The sequence below is a fragment of the Castor canadensis genome, chromosome 2, assembly GCF_047511655.1.
Source record: "Castor canadensis chromosome 2, mCasCan1.hap1v2, whole genome shotgun sequence".
NCBI lineage: Eukaryota > Metazoa > Chordata > Mammalia > Rodentia > Castoridae > Castor > Castor canadensis.
Window position 1 is genome coordinate 66,484,355 of NC_133387.1, and position 20,824 is coordinate 66,505,178.

General features: G+C 42.9%; 1 pseudogene; it reads right to left on the reverse strand.

Moving 5' to 3' along the window:
• LOC141420671 (uncharacterized) overlaps positions 1–20,824 on the reverse strand; it is a 135,326-nt pseudogene that overhangs the window by 61,478 nt on the left and 53,024 nt on the right.

Consider the following 20,824-nt stretch of genomic DNA (forward strand, 5'->3'; position numbering starts at 1 on the left):
TGATGATCCATTCTTCATTAAGTAATGAGTTATTTAGTTTCCAGCTGTTTGCATGTTTTTTGTCTTTACTTTTGTTGTTGAGTTCTACTTTTACTGCATTGTGGTCAGATAGTATGCATGGTATTATTTCTATTTTCTTATATTTGCTGAGGCTTGCTTTGTGCCCTAGGATATGATCTATTTTGGAGAAGGTTCCATGGGCTGCTGAGAAGAATGTATATGTGTAGAAGTTGGATGAAATGTTCTGTAGACATCTACTAGGTCCACTTGATCTATTGCATATTTTAGGTCTTGGATTTCTTTATTGAGTTTTTGTTTGGATGACCTATCTATTGATGATAATGGAGTGTTAAAGTCTCCCACAACCACTGTGTTGGCGTTTATATATGCTTTTAGGTCTTTCAGGGTATGTTTGATGAAATTGGGTGCGTTGACATTGGGTGCGTACAGATTGATGATTATTATTTCCTTTTGGTCTATTTCCCCTTTTATTAGTATGGAATGTCCTTCTTTATCTCGTTTGATCAATGTAGGTTTGAAGTCTACTTTGTCAGAGATAAGTATTGCTACTCCTGCTTGTTTTCGGGGGCCATTGGCTTGGTAAATCTTCTTCCAGCCTTTCATCCTAAGCATATGCTTATTTCTGTCGGTGAGATGAGTCTCCTGTAAGCAACAAATTGTTGGATCTTCTTTTTTAATCCATTTTGTCAAACGGTGTCTTTTGATGGGTGAATTAAGTCCATTAACATTAAGTGTTAGTACTGATAGGTATGTGGTGATTCCTGCCATTTAGTTATCTTAGTTGTTTGAAGGTTTGATTGTGTGTACCTAACTTGATGTTACTCTCTTCTGTCTTGCTTTTTCTTATCCTGTGGTTTGGTGCTGCCTGCCTTTTCATGGTTAAGTTGGGTGTCACTTTCTGTGTGCAGGATCCCTTGCAGAATCTTTTGTAATGGTGGCTTTGTGGTCACATATTGTTTTAGTTTCTGCTTATCATGGAAGACTTTTATTGCTCCATCTATTTTGAATGATAGCTTTGCTGGGTAGAGTATCCTGGGGTTGAAGTTATTTTCATTCAGTGCCCGGAAGATCTCACCCCACGCTCTTCTTGCTTTTAATGTTTCTGTTGAGAAGTCTGCTGTGATTTTGATGGGTTTACCTTTGTATGTTACTTGTTTTTTCTCTCTTGCAGCCTTCAATATTCTTTCCTTAGTTTCTGAACTTGTTGTTTTAATGATGATATGTCGTGGAGTAGTTCTATTTTGATCTGGTCTGTTTGGTGTCCTGGAGGCCTCTTGCATTTGTATGGGAATATCTTTCTCTAGATTTGGGAAATTTTCCGTTATTATTTTGTTGAATATATTACGCATTCCCTTCGCTTGCACCTCTTCTCCTTCTTCGATGCCCATGATTCTCAAGTTTGGTCTTTTGATGGAGTCAGTGAGTTCTTGCATTTTCTTTTCACAGGTCTTGAGTTGTTTAATTAATAGTTCTTCAGTTTTTCCTTTAATTACCATTTCATCTTCAAGTTCTGAGATTCTGTCTTCTGTTTGTTCTATTCTGCTGGATTGGCCTTCCGTTTTGTTTTGCAGTTCTGTTTCGTTCTTTTTTCTGAGGTTTTCCATATCCTGGCTGTTTTCTTCTTTATTGTTGTCTATTTTTGTCCTGAGTTCATTTATCCATTTATTCATTGTGTTCTCTCTTTCACTTTGGTGTTTATACAGTGCTTCTATGGTTTCCTTTATTTCTTCTTTTGCTTTTTCAAATTCTCTATTTTTATTGTCTTGGAATTTCTTGAGTGTCTCCTGTACATTTTGGTTGACCCTATCCAGTATCATCTCTATAAAATTCTCATTGAGTACTTGTAGTATGTCTTCTTTTAAATTATTCTTGTAGGCTTCATTGGGTCCTTTGGCATAGTTTATCTTCATTTTGTTGGAGTCTGGCTCTGAGTTTCTGTTCTCTTCATTCCCCTCTGGTTCCTGTACTAATTTTTTGCTGTGGGGAAACTGGTTTCCTTGTTTTTTCTGTCTTCCTGTCATTGTCCTTGGTGTTGTTACTGTCCCTGTACTGTGTGTAATTAAGTATTTTCTAGCTTGTAATAATAACAATGGTAATATTGAGAATGGAAGAGTGAGCTGAGATGGAAAGCAAGAAGTTAAAGAAAAGGGGAAAACAAATATACAGACAAGAGGGAGAAAGCAGAACAAGGTATCAGACAAGAGAGTTTCAAAGGTATAAACAGGGAGTGTTAGTGTATTAATCGACAGTAAGCTGGTCCGCGTCTTCCCAAACCGTATGGGCGCCGGCCACTGGCGGCCCCGGGGGCCTCCTCGGTTCTCCGTTTAACGTGAAGTGGAGATTCTCTGTGCCGGCTGGAGGTGTGGAGGAGTCAAAGTTATGCCTTTTCTCGGTGATTATGCCTGCAAAGTGTGTCTCCAGCGTCTCTCCAAGATTTCACTATAGGAGGCTCGCTTTCTGCTTCCTACCTCTAGCCGCCATCTTGGAATTCCCTCTTCTCCGATCTTTCTTTACTCAGAACTGGAAGCTTCAGGAGCAGACGATGCATGCACAACCTAGAGGAGACATCACTGGGCTTCATAGGTCCCCAAGAATAAATCTGTCTCCACAAATGGCCAGTGCACTTGGCACAGGGAGTTGCCACCACTTGGACCTTGTCCGATTGATCTTAGAATCAGCCCAACAATTGGAAGTAGTCAACCTCCAAGATGGCCCACAATGGTCCACACCTCCTGGTCTCCACACCCTGATGTAATCTCTTCCCATACTCTACCAAGGCTGGTCTATGTGACCATCAGCAGAAGACATAAGTGATGGTATGTCACTTCCAATATTTGGTTTTTAAATAGTGTGATTTTGTCACTTTTCCTCTTTCCCTCTTCTTATATCACTCACAAGGGAAGCCGGCTGAAATGTGAGGACACTCAGGCAGCTTATGGAAAGGCCTACCCACACAGGAACTGAGACCACTAGACAATAGCCAGCACGGACCTGAGGCCTTCCAGCACCCTTAGGAGTGAGCTCAAAGTTAGATTATCCAGCCCCAGCGGAGCCTTGAGATGACTGCCACCTTATGAGTGACCCCACCCAGTTAAGCCACTTCCAGGTTCCTGCCTCTTAGAGTAAATGTCCATTGTTTAAACTGCTCTATTTAGGCATCCTTTGTTACATGGCAATAGGTAACTAGGAGGGCACTGATTGAAAAGTGATCACTAGCTGTGGATAGAAAGAGCTGTGGATTTGGAGACAAGCACAGTGCTTAAATCTGGGTCCCTAGCCGGGTGCTGGTGGCTCACGCCTGTAATCCTAGCCACCCAGAAGGCAGACATCAGGAAGATCACAGTTCAAAGCCAGCCTGGCAAATAGTTCCACAAGACCCTATCTCAAAAACTCTTCTCAAAAATAGGAGTGACTCAAAGTGAAGGTCCTGAGTTCAAGCCCCCATAAATAAATAAATAAATCCTGTCCCTGGGCAAATAGCATGGCCTCTCTTAGCCCTATCTTCCTCAGAAGTAAATGTGGGGCCAGGTGCTGGTGGCGCACGCCTGCAATCCTAGCTACTCAGAAGGCAGAGATCAGGAGAATCGCAGTTTGAAGCCAGCCTGAGGAATAGTCCGGCAGACCCTATCTCAAAAAAAAAGGGCTGAAGCTGTGGCTCAAGCAGTAGAGTCCCTGCCTAGCAAGTGTGAATCCCTGAGTTCAAAAAAAAAGAGATAGAAAAGTAAAAGTGGGGATGATAACAGTTATTCTCAAGGTCATGTGAGGATCAAAGGAAAGAAGAACAGAGAATGTTCCTCTACTTCCTTCTCAATATTTTCAAGCTGGGCTTAAGAATTCCCTTACAGCAAGTACAACTCCCTCTGGTGACTAAAAAAAATTGTACAGGCAGCAATAATAACGTAATTAGCATTTATTCATTCCTAAATACACATCAGGCAATGTGCCAACCACTTTAAATTTCAAGTACAATCCTCCTTCACTGTTATAGCTATACTTTTATTCTTTCTATAAATACATTAGAAAGATGGTAACTTTAACACTAACGTGTATGTTTAAATTTTGTTATTAGAGAAACGGTAGTCAAAAATCCTATCTGGCTGGGCTCCAGTGGCGCATGCCTGTAATCCTAGCTACTCAGGAGGCAGAGATCAGGAGGATCATGGTTTGAAGCTAGCCCAAGCAAATAGTTCTTGAGACCCTTTCTGGACAAATCCTTCACAAAAATAGGACTGGTGGAGTGGATCAAGGTGAAGGCCCCGAGTTAAAGCCCCAGTATCACCAAAAAAAAAAAAAAAAAAAAAAAAATCCTATCCATTTATAGAAGAAAGCAGTTAAGGGCTGACAGAGTGGCTCAAGTGGTAGACCACCTGCCTAGCAAGCATGAGACCCTGAATTAAAGCCCCAGTCCCATCCAAAAAAAGGTACAAAGAGAAAGCAGTTAAATTATTAAACAAAATAGTAAACACATTTCAGCTATCTCCTGGAGCAAGCTTTCTCTCGCTCCATTACTACTGAACCTAACTGGGCTAGCTGGGGGCGATGGGAGATGCAGAAAGGACAAACAATAGACAAACATGCATAAATTTGGGACCAGGTGTGCTGAGCACAACAGCCTTGTTGCTTCTTATCTCTATTAATCTCTTCTTTTACTTTGCTTCTTTTCTCTAGTATTCGCTTCTCTATTCTTTAAGGCCTCACTCCTTTACAACTCTTTAAAACCTTGCTTCTAAAGTCTTCTTTTCTGTTCTTTAAAGTCTCTTGCCTTTGTCCCATGTTTTCTTTAATCTCTCTTAGTCTTTGCCCTCAGACTTGCACTGTCTTATGTTCTCCAGCTTTCTTAAAGTCTCAGTGCTCAGACTTGCAAACAACAGCAGCTGCATCTAAAAACTGCATTAGCATAACTCTTAAAGTCTTGGTGCTCAGACTTGTACTGTCCCATGTTCTCTTTAGCTTTTCTTTAGCTTAGCTTTACTAAAGCCTATGTTTAAAGTTCTTGGTGCAGACTTGCACTGCTCCATGTTCTTTTTAATCTCTAGCACAACTCAGCAGTCCACCAGCAGCATCATTCTCCCAAGCAGCCCACCAGTCAACCCATTCCCCATCAAAAAAGCCCACGTCCTCCTTCAGCGAGTCTTTTATATCCGGGGGTAAACAAGGTGGAGGAGCGTGACATTGTAACAAGAGAAACCTTCTCTCTACTTCCCTGCATGTAAACAACTTAGGAAAAGCAGCTGAGCTACATTTTGTCTGCAGCTGGGGCCGTGCCAAACTCAGCCTGTCATTGAGCACAACTGTGCTTATGTCAAATTCTCATAGGCTTCTCATAATCCACTCCCCACAATCTCCCGTATATAATCGGTCAATAATCCATACACAACTATTTATTGGGTACCCATTATATGCAAGATATTGCCTTAGGTACCATGAGATATGAAAAATAGCCTAAAGAATTATTTCTGCCTTCAAGGAGTTGATGGGCTTCTTAAGATAAAATAGCAAGGAAACTTAAATGATACTATTAGTGAAGTTGCAAAGAAATAAATGACTAAATAACATAGCAAGCTGGACTGACTAGGAATACATGAATCTTAATCTCAGATTTTCTGGTTTAGACATGATCTTATACCTATTTGTGCCTCAATTTCCTTGCCTGTAGAGCTGGGCTAATAAGTTTTGAGTTAATAAGGTATGCCTCAAAGAGTTGTTGTAAGGACGGGGTGGGGGGCATTAATACACATGCGTGCACACACACACACACATATATATATTAAAAAGGGCACTCCCTTTCTAATATATATAAATACATGTGGATGTTTGTTTATGTGAGGAATGTAAGCTATTGAGAAGAAACAGGTAAATGGCTGGAATGTGGAATGTGCTGGAAGATACTGAGATAGTTCTTAGATCAATGTTAAGACCAAGCCAGCTAGACATGGTGGCACATGCCCATAGTCAGCTATTTGAGAGGCTTAAGCAGGAGGATCACTTGAGCTAGGGAGTTCTGAGACCAGCCGGGCAACATAACTACACCACAACTCATAAAACAAAAAATAAAAAGAGATTAAGAGTGTAGCACAGTGGCTTAACATGTGCAAGGCCCTGGGTTTGATCCCTCTCCAACAAAAAAAGCGAGCAATGGTATGGGAGGAGGAAATGGGCTGGGATGAGAGGACCCAACTATTCTGACATATGGGGAAATTGAAAGGACAGCCTTGATGTCTTCTGCTACAAAGACAGTGTCCCTAAAAATAAATTCCCCCAGTTACATAGGAAATGATAAAATGAACGGTAATAATAGCTCCCCTGTGTAGTGCTGAAGACTTTGGGTTTATTACTTCATTTCATCCTCATGACAGCTAGTGCTTTACTTCTCATCCCCATTCTACAGAGGAGGAAACCGAAGCTCAGAGAACCTAAAGATCCTGTACCTACAGTACTACAAAGATGGGCCTTGAACTCCAGAAGCCTCACTCCAGACCCGGCACTTTTTTTTTTTGGTGGGACGGGAGTTTGAACTCAGGGCTTCATACTTACAAAGCAGATACTCTACTGCTTAAGCCACACCTGCAGTCCATTTTGCTCTGGTTATTTTGAAGATGGAGTCTTGATAACTATTTGCCCAGGCTGGCTTCGAACTGTGATCCTCCTAATCTCAGCCTCCCCAGTAGCTAGGATTACACGTGTGATTCACAGGCGCCTGGCTCAGATCTGGCACTCTGAAATGCTGTAGTAAACTTCCACTGGTTAATCAGTGGCACATTCTTCACTCTACTCAACATTTTCACCCACCCAGCCAAGTCACAAGCCACTTGAACAGAAATCTCCTAGGAAAGGCAAACTCATTTAAAGTTAGTTAAAATTAATAAGTTAATAGAACATTATCTGAATTAGTCCCAGAGTAATGACTTTTTTTTTTTTTTTTTTTTTTTTGGTGATACTGGAGTCTGACCCTAGGGCCTCCTGCTTGCTAGGAAGGCACTCTACCACTTGAGCCACACCCCAACCACCCAACCATTAGTTATTTTTCAGATAGGGTCTCATTGCCTGGGACCAATCTCAGACCTTGATTCTCCTTGATGCCTCTTATGTATATGGTATTACAAGTATGAGATACCACAAGCTCATTGATTGAGATGGGGTCTCACTAACATTTTGTTCAGGCTAATCTTGAACCTTGATCCTCCCAATATCTTTTGTCTTGAGTAGTTCATATTAGAGCCATGAGCCACCTTGCCTGGTCAAAGTAATGATTCTTAACCTTTAAGGGGGTCAAGGTCCTCTGAAAGTTTGGTAACAATTAGGGTCTTTCTCCCTAGAAATAGGCACATAGAATTTCAAGGATTCCCTGGTGCTCAAGTGGAACACTAATGCTGTGTGTGTGTGTGTGTGTGTGTGTGTGTGTGTGTGTGTGTGTGTGTGTTAAAGGAATGGAACCCAGGGCCTTACACATGCTAGGCAGGTGCTCTACCACTGACCTGCATCCTCAGCCTCAAGTTCCCAGAACAAGATAAAGCTCCTCCAACTGCAAAGAGTCTGGAAATTACGTCCAGGTCCCAACCAATTAGCACAGATAGTCAAGGGGGCTAGGGCAGGAAACTGCTCTGCCTACAATCTGTGTGCTTTCTTCTTCTGCCTCTGTTTCCCAAGTGCTGGTATTACAGTCATGTGCCACCACATCTAGCTCCTGTGTGCATTTTATTGAATAAACTTTGAGTTCTCTCGAGCCAAGCTGCATGGTCTGGGAATAGGTCTTGTCCCAGGTGCATTAGGGGAAGTCAAAGCATACCTAGTTTTTCCCCTCACTCAGAGTTCTCAGGAGTGTTTTTCTCCTGTCTAATTTTCTGCTATGCAAAGAACAAACCCCACAAATCATATAGCATATGGTTAAAGAAAGAGTTTAAAAGACAGATATAGGTTCAAATCCCAACTTCACAATTTAGTAACTCTGAAAATGTGGACAAGAATATTTAGCATCTCTGAACCTCTGATTTCTGCCATAGAAACTGTGGACAGTTTCTATGTTGCTTATGTTGCAAATTTATTGTGAGGCTTAAATAAGACAATATACATAAGTTCCTGTCACATAAAGCAGACCTCATGGTATTTCTGGCTACCAGTTTCCACTGAGATTAACAGCCTCCTGTGTGTTTAAGTCCTTGAATCTCAAGAGGTATTGGGACCTCAAGGAAACGAGAAGAAATCTATACATCCTAATCTCTGTAGGCTTGAAGTCATAACTGTGTCTTGGGTTTCTCACCATGCCTGGCAATGGATGAAAATTGGCAGGGCCTTGTAAGAAGATCAGCACCTACTCTGGGAGAACCAGGATCACTTTAAGAAATAACAGGTGGAGCAGACTTTCTGTTCAGGATATATTCATTGTATGCAGGGATTCATTGCAACAATTCTGAATAGCCTTACATTGTACATTGGTACATTGCTTAGATGGCCCCTGCCATCTATCCCCCCAATTCCTTCCTGCCCCATTTAAAGCAATTGCAAGAGGTTTCATTGTTCTATTTTGTATTTGTATATGAAACCCATTAACCCTATTTCTTCACTTTCATCTCCTTCATTCACCCACAAATACCCCCACACTGCACCAATTTTATAGTCCTATTTTTCATTATTAATTCCTAAGTCAATGTTCAAAGAGGGGTCTTGAAATATCCCTGCTGTGAGTATACTTTACTTTGGTCAGTTCAATCCCCTCTTATTACTCTCAACAAGGGGGTCTTAAATATGACTACCTCAACGATGGGGTGGAGGCTGGGTTAGGAGGGGGCTTCCTGGAAGGAGGTAAGGAAGGATTAGAAGAATTCAGCTAGGTTTGTTTATATTTTGTATGTTTAAAACAAAAAAATTAACAATAAAAGACACACTGTAGATTTAACAAAATAAAGCCCAGGATTAAGGGGAGAGAACAAGATATGATAACCCAAGGAAATATGAGTTACTGAGTAAATTACACTGTTTTGTTTATTGGGGGAGTGCTGGGAATCGAACCCAGGGCATCAAGCACGCTAACTATGTGCTTTTCCCCTCAGTCTGTGCTTCTTAAATAAAAAGACAGTAAATTTTGTAATTCTCATCAGAAAAAAAAAAAAAAACAAAGTGCCAAATTGGAAGGGAAGACAATTCTTCCAGGCACTAAATTCGGTGGGGGTGGTAATTTCCTCATATGTAAGGAACTAGAGCAGGCCAAGTGCTGTCTTCCACAACTCTTCTAGCACATAAGTGACTTTCATGTGCTGTGTATTGTAATGACCTGAAGTAAAATATCGCCTACAGAGAGACAGACAACCCCAGAACATGGGATTTAAAGAAAAAGTCAATATCATGAAAATAAAATGGAAAAAGCTGTTCAAAAAGATACTAGAACCAGTTTGTTGTACATGCCTGTAATCCTAGCACTTGGGAGGCAGAAGCAGAAGGATTTGAGTTTGAGGCCAGGACTACATTGTGAGATCCTATTTCAAAAAAGATTAAAAGATAGTAAAAATACTGAGGAGACACAGCCCCTGGTAATGCATGCATCTTGATGAAATCTTGGTCTAAAGAAAATTATATTTTCATCATAGTGTAAGAAATTTCAACATGGATTGATTATTAGATAAAATAGGGAATATGATTAGGTGTGATAATGGTGTTATAACTGTGTAAAAGAATGTCCTTTTCTTGGCTCACGCCTATAATCCTAGCTACTCAGTAAGCAGAGATCAGGAGGATCACAGTTCAAAGCCAGCCCAGGCAAATAGTTCTCGAGACCCTATCTCAAAAAAACCCTTCACAAAATAGGACTGGCAGAGTAGCTCAAGTGGTACAGTGCCTGCCTAGCAAGTGTGAGGCCCTAAGTAAGCCCCAGTACTACCAAGAAAAAAAAAGTCCTTTTATTAATTAATGTATTTTTGGAGCTGATTCCTGAAGTATTTAGAAAACAACTTTGAAATGCTTCAAAATCATATATATATATATATATGCTTATATATCCTTATACACACACACACATGAATGATACTTGACAAACCTTAACTAGTATTGAATTGAGTGAGAATGGCTACATGGATGAGTTTATACTCTATGTGTTGGAATATTTTCACAATAAAAAGAAGACACTAAGAAAAATCTCAAAGCAATATGTATTCTATATGCACTAGAAAGAAAAGCCTGAATACACCCTGACTACAGCAGACTGAGAGGAACCACCGTGTCATGGGATGAGTTGTGTCTCCCCCAAATTCATATGCGATAGTCCCAACTCCTAATATCTCAGAATGCAACCATATTTTAAGATAAGGTAGGTTTCTTTTTTTTAAAGATAGGATCTCCCTATGTTGCCCAGACCAATTTTGAACTCCAGGCTCAATCAATTCTCCTGCTTCAACCTGTCAAATAGCTAGAACTAGAGGCATGTGCCACCACACCTGGCTTGGAGATGGGATTATTAAAGAGGTAACTAAATTAAAATGAGGTCATCTGTGTAGACCCAAATCCCATGTGACTATTGTCCTCATAAGAAGAGGAAATTTGGCCATAGACATGCATACAGAGAGAAATAATGTGAAGACTCAGAGACAAACAGCCATCTATGCCGTGCTTTTTGTTGTTTGGTTTTTGTGATATTGGGGTTTGAACTCCACCTTTTTTGTGAAGGGTATTTTCGAGATAGGGTCTCACAAACTATTGCCCATACTGGCTTTGAACTTTGATCCTCCTGATCTCTGCCTCCTGAGTAGCTAGGATTACAGGTGTGAGCCACCAGCGCCCGTCTATACTGTGCTTTTTATTTTCATTTATTTATTTTGTAGGACTAGGGTTTGAACTCAGGGCCTCACACTTGCTGTGCAGGTGCTCTACCACTTGAGCTACTCCACCAGCAAAGACAGCCATCTATAAGCCAAAGAAAGCCAGACCTCTCTCATAGATTTCAGAAGGAACCAACCCTGCTGACATCTACAGCCTCTGTTCTCCATGACCATGAGAAAATAAGTTTCTGTTGTTTAAACCATCCAGTCCATGGTACTTTGTTAAGGCAGCCCTAGTGTTTTAGTTCAGACTGCATAATTTAGAAACAACAGAATTTTATTGCTTATAATTCTGGAGGCTAGCAAGTCTCCAGACACCATATGCATCAGACAGTCACATTTCCCTGGGCACTGGGGCAGGAGTTAAGCATTATTACAACACTGTTAAATACTATTAACATACTGCTACTGATAGGCCTTTGTTATAACACCGTTTTGAAAGATTTTTTTTTTCCTTTAAATGTGCTGAGATATTGGGTGCTGAGGAGACATAACTCCTTACCTGGCAGATGGTAGACACCTCCCTAGCCCCACTGCCAGCTGAACTGCTCTCATGTCATATCCAAAGCAAGGCTCTGGCTTCAGAAGGCACTGTCCCAGCAAGTTTGCACTGAAGTTTTTCTACCACACACCTGGGTGAACTCTAGATGATCCTGCAGCCATTTCCACCCAGGCCAGAGTGACAGGGGGAATACTTCCTGGTGGCCCAGCAGAAGATCTGTGACTGCTACAAACATACTCCTTCATTTGCATGAGGGACTACCATGACTGATGACAGAGGCTGTGCCGTGATTGGTGTTCACACCCTGTCACAACTCCTTCTGGCTGTGTAAGCAAGTGCTCAGCTCACTTTGTGAGCAGCCAGGAGACACTGTCCTGTGCTGTCCCCTGGTGTTATGGTAACAGGTCCAATAAAGAATTCCCTCAAGTGGTCTGCCTTGTCTACTTCTGATTCTCATCATTAGTGGAGTGACAGAGCTAGTAACATGAAGAGAAAAGCAGTGGCAACAGTAGTGAAGTAGCAAGTGGTTCCTGGGGTAGCAAGATCCACAGGCAGGAGCAAAATCGAAGCCAACAGTAACTGATCATGGCCTCCCCTGGTAGAAGTAACATTGGTGGCCAACTGAGTCCTGTCCCCGTGGTGGGATTATCAGTAACCTTGGACTGATCACAACCAATCAGGCCCACTGCAGCAGAAGACAGCTGCAGGGTGACCAGAACCATTGCGACAACAGTTGTGGCAATGCGGCACCCATGGCAGTTCTGAGATACCTCATAATTGAGGCCTCCTCAGCAATGGAGGCAGCAGCGGCAAGATGGCTAAAGCTCTCCCAAACATGAAACTGACACTGGCTGATCAGGACTGGCAGCAGAGACACCTTCCATCACTGGCTGGAGACTCAAAATAGCTGTAACTCTTTGGGCTTCAAGCTGACTGCATGCCCCTCACCACACACACGCACCCAAGGCAAGCCAAGGCATGCATGCCACTGCCATGTCACCACTGCTGAGGGTTGCAAACACCTGCTGAGGACCCAGAATAACTGAAGGAGCTTCTCTTCACCTATTCATGATTTCTTTGTGGATAGAGCAGAGGCCCTTCACCAGCTAGTTTGTGACAAATAAATGGCACCTTCTTGCTGTGTCCTCACATGGCAGAAGGGTGAGTGGGTGCTCTCTTTGCCTTCTTTTATAATGGCACTGAGTCCATGCACGAGGCTGCCTTCATGACTTGAAAAGCATGAGTGACTGTGGAGCACTGCACAAACATCTGGAATCCTGGTCCCCCACATCTGGGCCCTTTTCCTTTCCTTAGTGCTTGCTGGTTTTTCTGTCTTAAAAATTAACAAGGAGCCAGGTGTTGGTGGTTCGCACCTGTAATCCTAGCTACCTGGGAGGCTGAGATTGTGTGCATGTAGGGGTGTCATGGTTTGAGGCCAGCCTGGGACTTGAGACCCCATCTCCAAAATAACCAGAGCAAAGTGGACAGGAGGTGTGGCTCAAGCAGTAGAGCGCCTGCTTTGCAAGCTTGAAGCCCTGAGTTCAAACTCCTGTCTCACCAAAAAAAAAAAGTTAATAAGGGGTGTGTGTATGTAGGAGAGAATCTATATAAAAGCTCTGTAGCTAATCTTTGTTTATATTTATTAATAATGACTATTTACTAATACTTAGAAATGCAATTGATATTCAGATGGAATGCAGCCATATTTTCTTATTAAAATATTTAAACTTCAGATTTGATAAATAGCACCTCCTACCCTACCCCTCTCTGGAAGGAAACTCCATAATCCAGCAGTTGATAAGTTAATGGCTGGCACCCATGGGTCCTGGTGCTTTAGCACTATCTTGGCCTCCAATCTGAAAAGAAAGAAGCTAGTTCCTATCTCTGTCCCAACTAACTTTTCAAGTTCATCCCTGCTTCAAACGCCCCCATCACTGCCAGCTCCATTCTTTATGATAGACTATCTCATAGCAAACATAAAACATACACTATGAATGTCTCTTTCCACATAGTGTGAGAGCAGCAAACAGTGAGGGAATCAACAGCAGAAATAGCTCTGAAAAATGTAAAGGAAACAAGTGGCAGAAGTAACTTTGTCTTAGATAAGGGGCATTCTTACAAACATCTAAAGAGATAAAATATAAACCCCATGAGGTAGGTTTCAGGGACAGGATGGACTAAGAAGGCCTTCCTGGAATGCCCAGTCTAATAAGGCAAGACCCTCCCAGAATGTCCAATCCTATAAGAATGAGATAATTAGACAGCCAAATTATAGATCCAGCCTCAAGGTAAATTAGAGGGTGCCAAAGTCAGGCCATTTATTATCTCATGGACTTTGGCTATTCTTTGGCTTAGTTCTTTCACTAAGTTCACCCATCAGGGTGTTTTGCTATCCTTTCAATAAACTCTGTTTGTTTGTTTGTTTTTCAGTACCGAGGCTTGAACTCAGGAACTACACCTTGAGCCACTCCACCAGCACTATTTTATGATGTTTTTTTTTTAAATAGGGTTTCATAAACTGTTTGCCCCAGCTGACTTTGAACCACAATCCACCTGAACTCTGCCTCCTGAATAACTAGTATTACAGGTGTGAGCCACCTGCGCCTGGCTCCTTTCAATAAACTTTGTGCTTGCTTTAACTCTTAACTCCTGGTCTGGCATCTTCAATCAGTGACTATGCCAGGACACGAACTCAGAGAACAACATTCCAGTATCAAAAAGAAGAAACTGAGGCTCAGAGAAATTAAGTAATTAGTTCAATGCCACAGAGATAGAAAGAAGCAGAGTTCTGCATCACTGCTCTGTACTTTTCAGCCTCAATCTTGAAATCGGCATGTCAAGGTTCCTTTATCTTCAGAAGAGTTCAGAAAATACAGTCCTAGGATCCTGGGGATCCAGGGGTTCTCAGGGCTCCCCTTTTCTGTAGGCAAGATTGTCACATCTAAAGCGCTACAGTGAGTGGGGCTTGGTCATAGTAATGATTCACAATGGCCAAGCCGTCCTCAAACTAAATAAAGCTGCACAGTGATTCCAGGGTCTCTTCGCTCAAGAGCCCCTCCCCTGCAGTCCAGTCAGTATCCTTGAAGGGCACAGCAGGACTGAGCACATGGCTGACCCACTCTAATCTTTCAAAGCAGAGGCCAAAGTCTGCCAGCTCTAGGAGGGACACTGCACTCTGCTGACTGCTCTCCAGGCTCTGAAGTTTTCGCTGCAGGAATCCTCCAGTCCCTTTCAGTGCTCTGCCACTTTCCTGGACCCCTACTCAGAACCATGCAAGCTGAGAGGCCCACCTCCATTCACCCATGCTCTGCTCCCCGCCCATCCCGATTTCCTGGTGACCTTCTAACTTTTCTTTTGCCTTTTCCATGGCGCTTAACCCTTATGTGACCTGAAGACTCTGTAACCCTAAAAAACAATCCTGCTAACCAGCTGGTCTGGGCATAATAGCACTTGGAAAGCAGTCATGGGACTGAAACCAGAAGAAAACCTATTCATGAGAGGAGCAGCTGGCAGCTGGAAAACAGACGGAGAGAGAAAGGAAAGCCAGTTCCTACCTCCTACAGGACCCGATTAACTGGGGATTTCAGAGCCAGTCACTCAGCCTATCTAAGACCCCAGGGCCCCTCTCCTAATGAAAGCAGCCATGCTTATCACCTCTCCCCCATCCTCCCCTGCAGGGCTCAGAAGAGTGATTTGCTGACAGGAGCTTTGAGATTGAAAGCAAAAGGGAGGAGAGAAGGGGAACCCAGGCTGACTTTGGCTTCAATTGAACACCAAATAAATATTTCTGAGGTCATATGTTAGTGTTAAATCATGTTATTCTTTTTTAAATCTCACAAGTAGTATGGTATATTTCATTTAAAAAACAAAATAGATTACTCAGGAGGCAGAAATCAGAAGGATCGCAGTTCGAAGCCAGCTGGGCAAATAGTTAGCAAGACCCTATCTCGGAAAAAACCCTTCACAAAAATGGGCTGGTGGAGTGGATCAAGATGTAGGCCCTGAGTTCAAACCCCAGCACTGCAAAAAAAAAAAAAATAGAAGACAAAAGTCATTTACAATATAACCAGGACATAATCACTTTCAACATTTAGAATACATAAGCTTTCATGCAAAAAAATGATACAGGGCTATAAACTTTTTCGGGCTGGTGGAGTGGCTCAAGTGGTAGAGAGCCTGCCTAGCAGGTGTGAGGCCCTGAGTTCAAACCCCAGTAATGGGGGAGGGGAGGAAAGACTGTCCATATTCTCAACAATAGAGCACCATCATTTCTTCAGTCAATAAACCCACTTCATCCACATCCTTCTAAATGGCTGAGGTATATTTCATTGCATGCATATAAGATAATGGTTGAAGCCAGTCCCACATTTAGATTGCTTGTGTGGAGACTTAAATTCTTTCATGAAGTGGCAAACAGAAACTAGAGGAGATGATATCTCAGCCTATTTAATAGTCCTCAACCCCATTCTCCCATCCATTCACCTATCATCTCACTCTACTTTGGCTTTTAGATTCAACCTCAGGGAATTTCCAGTTGCTTTCTTGTGTGAACACTGTCTTTAAACATGTTTTATGGGGCCACAACATTGCCTCTCATTTGGGCTTCCTCTCTTAGTCTTCTGAGATAACAGACCACAGCTGAGGCAAAACAGGTGACTTCAGTCAGAGTGTGTTCACAACATGCTGTGTTTTATTAGTGCAAAGTGACTTCCGCATTACACTTTGAGCATCCCCACTCCCACCTCTGACTTCAATGTCCTGCCTAATTAGACTAGGGCCCTGGAACTGGCTAAAACCCTTCTACAGTGAGAGGGGCTGAGGCAGGGGTGGGAAGGGTGAGAGGCCAAGTAGATGAGTATGCATCCACACATACACACACATGCATGCACACACACTCTGTTCCAGAGCCTTTGCACATGGGAGATGAAAAGTGTTCATAAGAAGACAAAAAGTGTACATCATGCATTTCAGAGGGAGAAAAGCCAGGACCTATAGACTGAATGCAAGTGTCTATTTTGCCCCATTTGACACTACATGCCAGTGTCAGAGGAGTCCTGCCTGGGGGTGCTGAGACAGCTTTGGGTTGAGATTAAGTTGTCAGATACTCATTTTATTTTTTATGGTACTGGTAAGCACTTACCACTGAGCTACAGGTCCTCATTTTTTCAAGTCTGAATGACAACGATATTGCTTTAAGATCCTTCCCTTTTCTCATTGTGACATCAAGAATGTCCTTGAAACAAGTGTGCCTTTAAATTATGAAGATACAGAGGGAAAAAGAAGCAAGAGGAAGTGGGAGGGAAGAGGGAAGTTGCTCCTGCTTTTGGCAATAGAAGGGAGGCAGGAGAAAGGGAAGGGTCCACTCTCTCTTCTCCTTCTCCACAGGGAGTGTGAAACTACACCCCTGACTTCCCTGTTTCCTGCTCTTAATTTAGGCAACTTCCCTCTTCACATCACATAGACTTGATATCCTGAGGCCTTCTTCGTCTTCTCTTTTTCCTTTGCTCCTAAACAACCACTCCTTCAGGTTCTATGAGCTTTTTCTTCCCAAATGCTCTCCTGCTGCCACCCCTCCCTTTCTGTTTTCATAGACTATGCCTAGCATCTGTTTTTCCCCTCTTAGGAATGACTGTCCCTGCCTCCTGATTGGCTTCACTTCCCACCCACCCCCTCCTTACCTCCTCCTGGCCCACTCTTACCATGACACTATTGAGTCTGTCCAGAATAGATGAGTAGCATGAAACTGCCTTCCTGCTAGAAAACCCTGACTGGGTGCCACGTGCCTATCAAATAAAGTTCAACGTCTTTAGAAAACCCTGGCACCATTTGACCTTGTCCTGCTCTCCCATCCTATTCCTACCCTAGCTGCTTCTGCCCCTCTCCCAAATATGCCAAGGAATCCAGTCTTTCCTGGAATGCCCTCCTTTCTTTGGTATTTCACCCTGGAATGTCCAGCCTTTCACATCCTTACCTTTGGGATCAGTACTGTTCAAAACAAACCTTCATAAATTCATAAATATGCCACTTATCTCCCAACCACTAGAACACACTCTCTCTACTCCAAGTGTTCTTTGTCCCTTTTACTGCCCTGTGTTTTATGATCTGGTTAATGTGTTATCTCTCCTACTGGCTTACAGCTCCTGAAGGGCAGAGGCTGAATTTTGTTGGGCACTGTCCTGCCAGCAGCCCCAGGAAATTCTGAGATTATAGGAGCCCTGCTGGGTGAGTGCCTGATAGTTACCTTGGCAACTCCATCCTGAAGTACACATGAAGCCAGGGCACTGGAAGGCTCTGAGGGTCACCACTGCCTAAATGTCTAGGTGAGAGAACAGAAGCATGCACTTGCTGCAGAAGTTCTGGGTGTTGTGAAGGGGTGAACTGTGTTCCTGAAAACACTTATCATGAAATTCTAACCTCCTAGTACTTCAGAATATGACTTTGTGTTTTGTTTTGTTTTGCAGCACTGAGGCTTGAACTCAGGGCCTTGCCACTTGTTAAGCAGGTGTTCTGTCACATAAGACACACTCCCAGAATGTGAATTTAATTGGGAATAAGGTCTTTACAAAGGTAATCACATTCAAATGAGGTCGTTAGGGTGTGTCCTAATCCAATTTGACTGCCACTTATATAAAGGGGACATTTGGGCATAGGTATGCAGAAAAGAAAGATTAAAACACACACACACACACACAATGCCATCTACAAGCCAAGAAGTGCAGGAAGCTACCAGAAGCTACAAAAGAGGCCTAGAACACATTCTCCCTCGGGCCCTCAGAAAGGATCAACACTGCAACACCTTGACCTCAGACCTCCAAAACTGTGACACAATGAATTTCTGCTGTGCTAAGCCTCCCACTTTGTGGTGCTGCTGCTGCTTTTTTTTTTTTTTTTTTCTTAAGAGACAGGGCTTCCCTAAGCTGTCCAGACTGGCCCCAAACTCCTGAGCTCAAGTGATGAAGTGATCCCCTTTTCTCAGCCTCCCACGTAGCTGGGACTACAGGTGTGCCCCACCTGCCTGGTTTGTGGTACTTTGGTAAGACAGCCCCAACAAACTAAGGCAGATGGATTCCTGAGAAACACAAGGGCCTCCACAACTGAGGCCCCAGGCCCCAAGAGGGCAAAGCAAGGTTTCAGGATGCCCCGAGAAGGAAGAGAGCAGAAGCTTCCTGCCCCCAAATAGCTCTTGAGACAGCCCACAAATAGCTTTTGCAGACAGCTGAGCGGAAGTGGCTGAGGGCGTGGGTCAGAAGTTGGCCCACCTGACACTGGAAAGCTCTTTGGTGAGAGTTTTGTTTCTGCCTTTGGGAGGGGAAGGTGGCAATGGGGAAAGGATAGGAAATCCTGGAAGTGCCAACCCTTCTTCCAGGCCCAGGTGCCTCCAAGCAGACTGTAAATTAAAGAAATAAAAGCTCCACAGTTTCGGAGCTCTGCCCTGGGACCACCCCCTAACCACCACTTCCCACTGCAGCTCCTCTGTCTGTGGCCTCCTCAGTGGGGAGCCTGGGCTGAGGGACTGAGGGACTGAGCAGCTGTGTAACAACCACCATTATAACAGTGACACTCTGAGGAGCCAGACCCTTGCTTTAACCCTGTACTGCCCAGTAGAGTGGTGCTAGAGATTAAAGCCAGGGCCTTAGAAAGGCAACTGGTTTACCATTGAACTGTACTCCTGCCTTTTTATGTTCTTTTTAGGGGACCTGCAAATTAAACAGAAAAAAAAAAAACAGATTTAGTTATTCATAAGAGTTCACAAAGAAATATGACTCCAAGAGGCAGTTAGAATTTGGGGACTATATGCCATCTTAATAGTCTGTGGAGAGGAGCAGGGGACACTTCTGTGAAAGCAAATGACTTCTTACAAGATAGGTAGGGGAGGGCCCTTATGGAAAAACAAATTACCTATTGGAAAGATAAATAGACCCTCAGGAGAATAGATGAGAGATATGAAAGTTGTGTGACATTATCTGTTTGGATGTACTGCTAACTTCCTTCTTTGTCCAGTGAAGAAGATTAAAATTTTCCCTTTTTTTTTTTTTTTTTTAAATCAATACTAGTGATTGAACTCAGGACTTTCCACTTGCTAGGAGAGTGCTCTACCACTTGGGCCACACTCCCAGTCAAGAAGATTAAAATTAAGGGAAGAACAATAGAGTTCTTTTGGGAGGCTCTGCTTTTAGACAGATAAGGGATTTCAGGAACTCAAATGCCTTCAGTTCAGAATAATTATCAAGCTACAGTGGTTTATTATAGACCTATTCAGGTGGTCCAGCTCTAGACACAGCATCCTAATCCGTGATACAACCTGAAGAATGACACTATTCTCATTTCTATATCATGGAGACAACCCTAGGCCCTGAGAGGTTAAGAAACTTGCCTGAGGTCGCACAAATTCCAAGGAGCAGCAGAGAAATTTGTAAGGGGATGGGCATTGCGGATAGCTTGGATTAGGTGCCAGTGAGAGAGAAAAAGGAAGGAATTTGAGGTATTTTTTAGGCAGTGTTATGGTTTGAATCTTAAATGTCTCCCAAAGGCCCACATGCCAAAGGTGTGGTTCCCAGTCTTGGCAGACCTGGTGCTATCAGGAGATGGTGGAAGTTTTAGTAAGTGGGGACTAATAGGAAGAAGTTAGGTCCAGAGGGCATACCCTTCAAGAGTATATTTAGACCTCAGCCCCTTCCTCTCTCTCTTTGCTTTCTGGCCACCCACTGTGAGGTCTGTTCTACCATGTGCTCCCCACACAGGCCTGAAAACAATGGAGACAGTGACCATGGACTGAAACTGAGAGCCAAAAACATAAATAAATAAAAAACTAAAAACTGGAAAAAAAAAAAAACCTTTTCTCTTTATATATTGATTTATCTCAGGTATTTTCTCCTAGGTTCTATGAGGAACAGGAGAAAAGAATGACTCCAGGTATCTGGCATGAGGCATAGAATCTGAGCAGCATGGGGAAAGAGACACAGATGTGATGTTCAAATTCTAGCTATTCCATTTACTGACTGTGTATATGGAAGTTGTGTCACCTCCTGGGACTCAGTTTCCTCAGCTAGAAAATGAAAATATAGAAACTGTCATAACTGAATTGTAATGAAAAAGAAATAAGATAACACACACACACAGACACATACACACACACATTACATAAATGTTTGTTCATTGTTTTCAGGACCCAGAATCATTATTGCCCTCCTTGTTTCTTTTTATTTCCCAGACTGTGAAATCAAAGATTAGTTCTCAGGCCAGCTCCCCTAGTGAGTACATCAAAGAGAGTGAGTAGAATGGCTTATTTCTCCCAGGAAGGCCACATCTCTGGGGTTACAGCACCTCTCATTGGATAACCTGGATATGAGACATAACTACAAAATTGGACTAACTTCTTTAATGTCAGTCCTACCCTGGGCAGAGATCCAAAGGTGAGATTCATCTGAGTTGTTCTTTCCACCACACAAGGACCAAGATGCAACCCACAGCCCCATACCCTCAAGGACAAACTCAC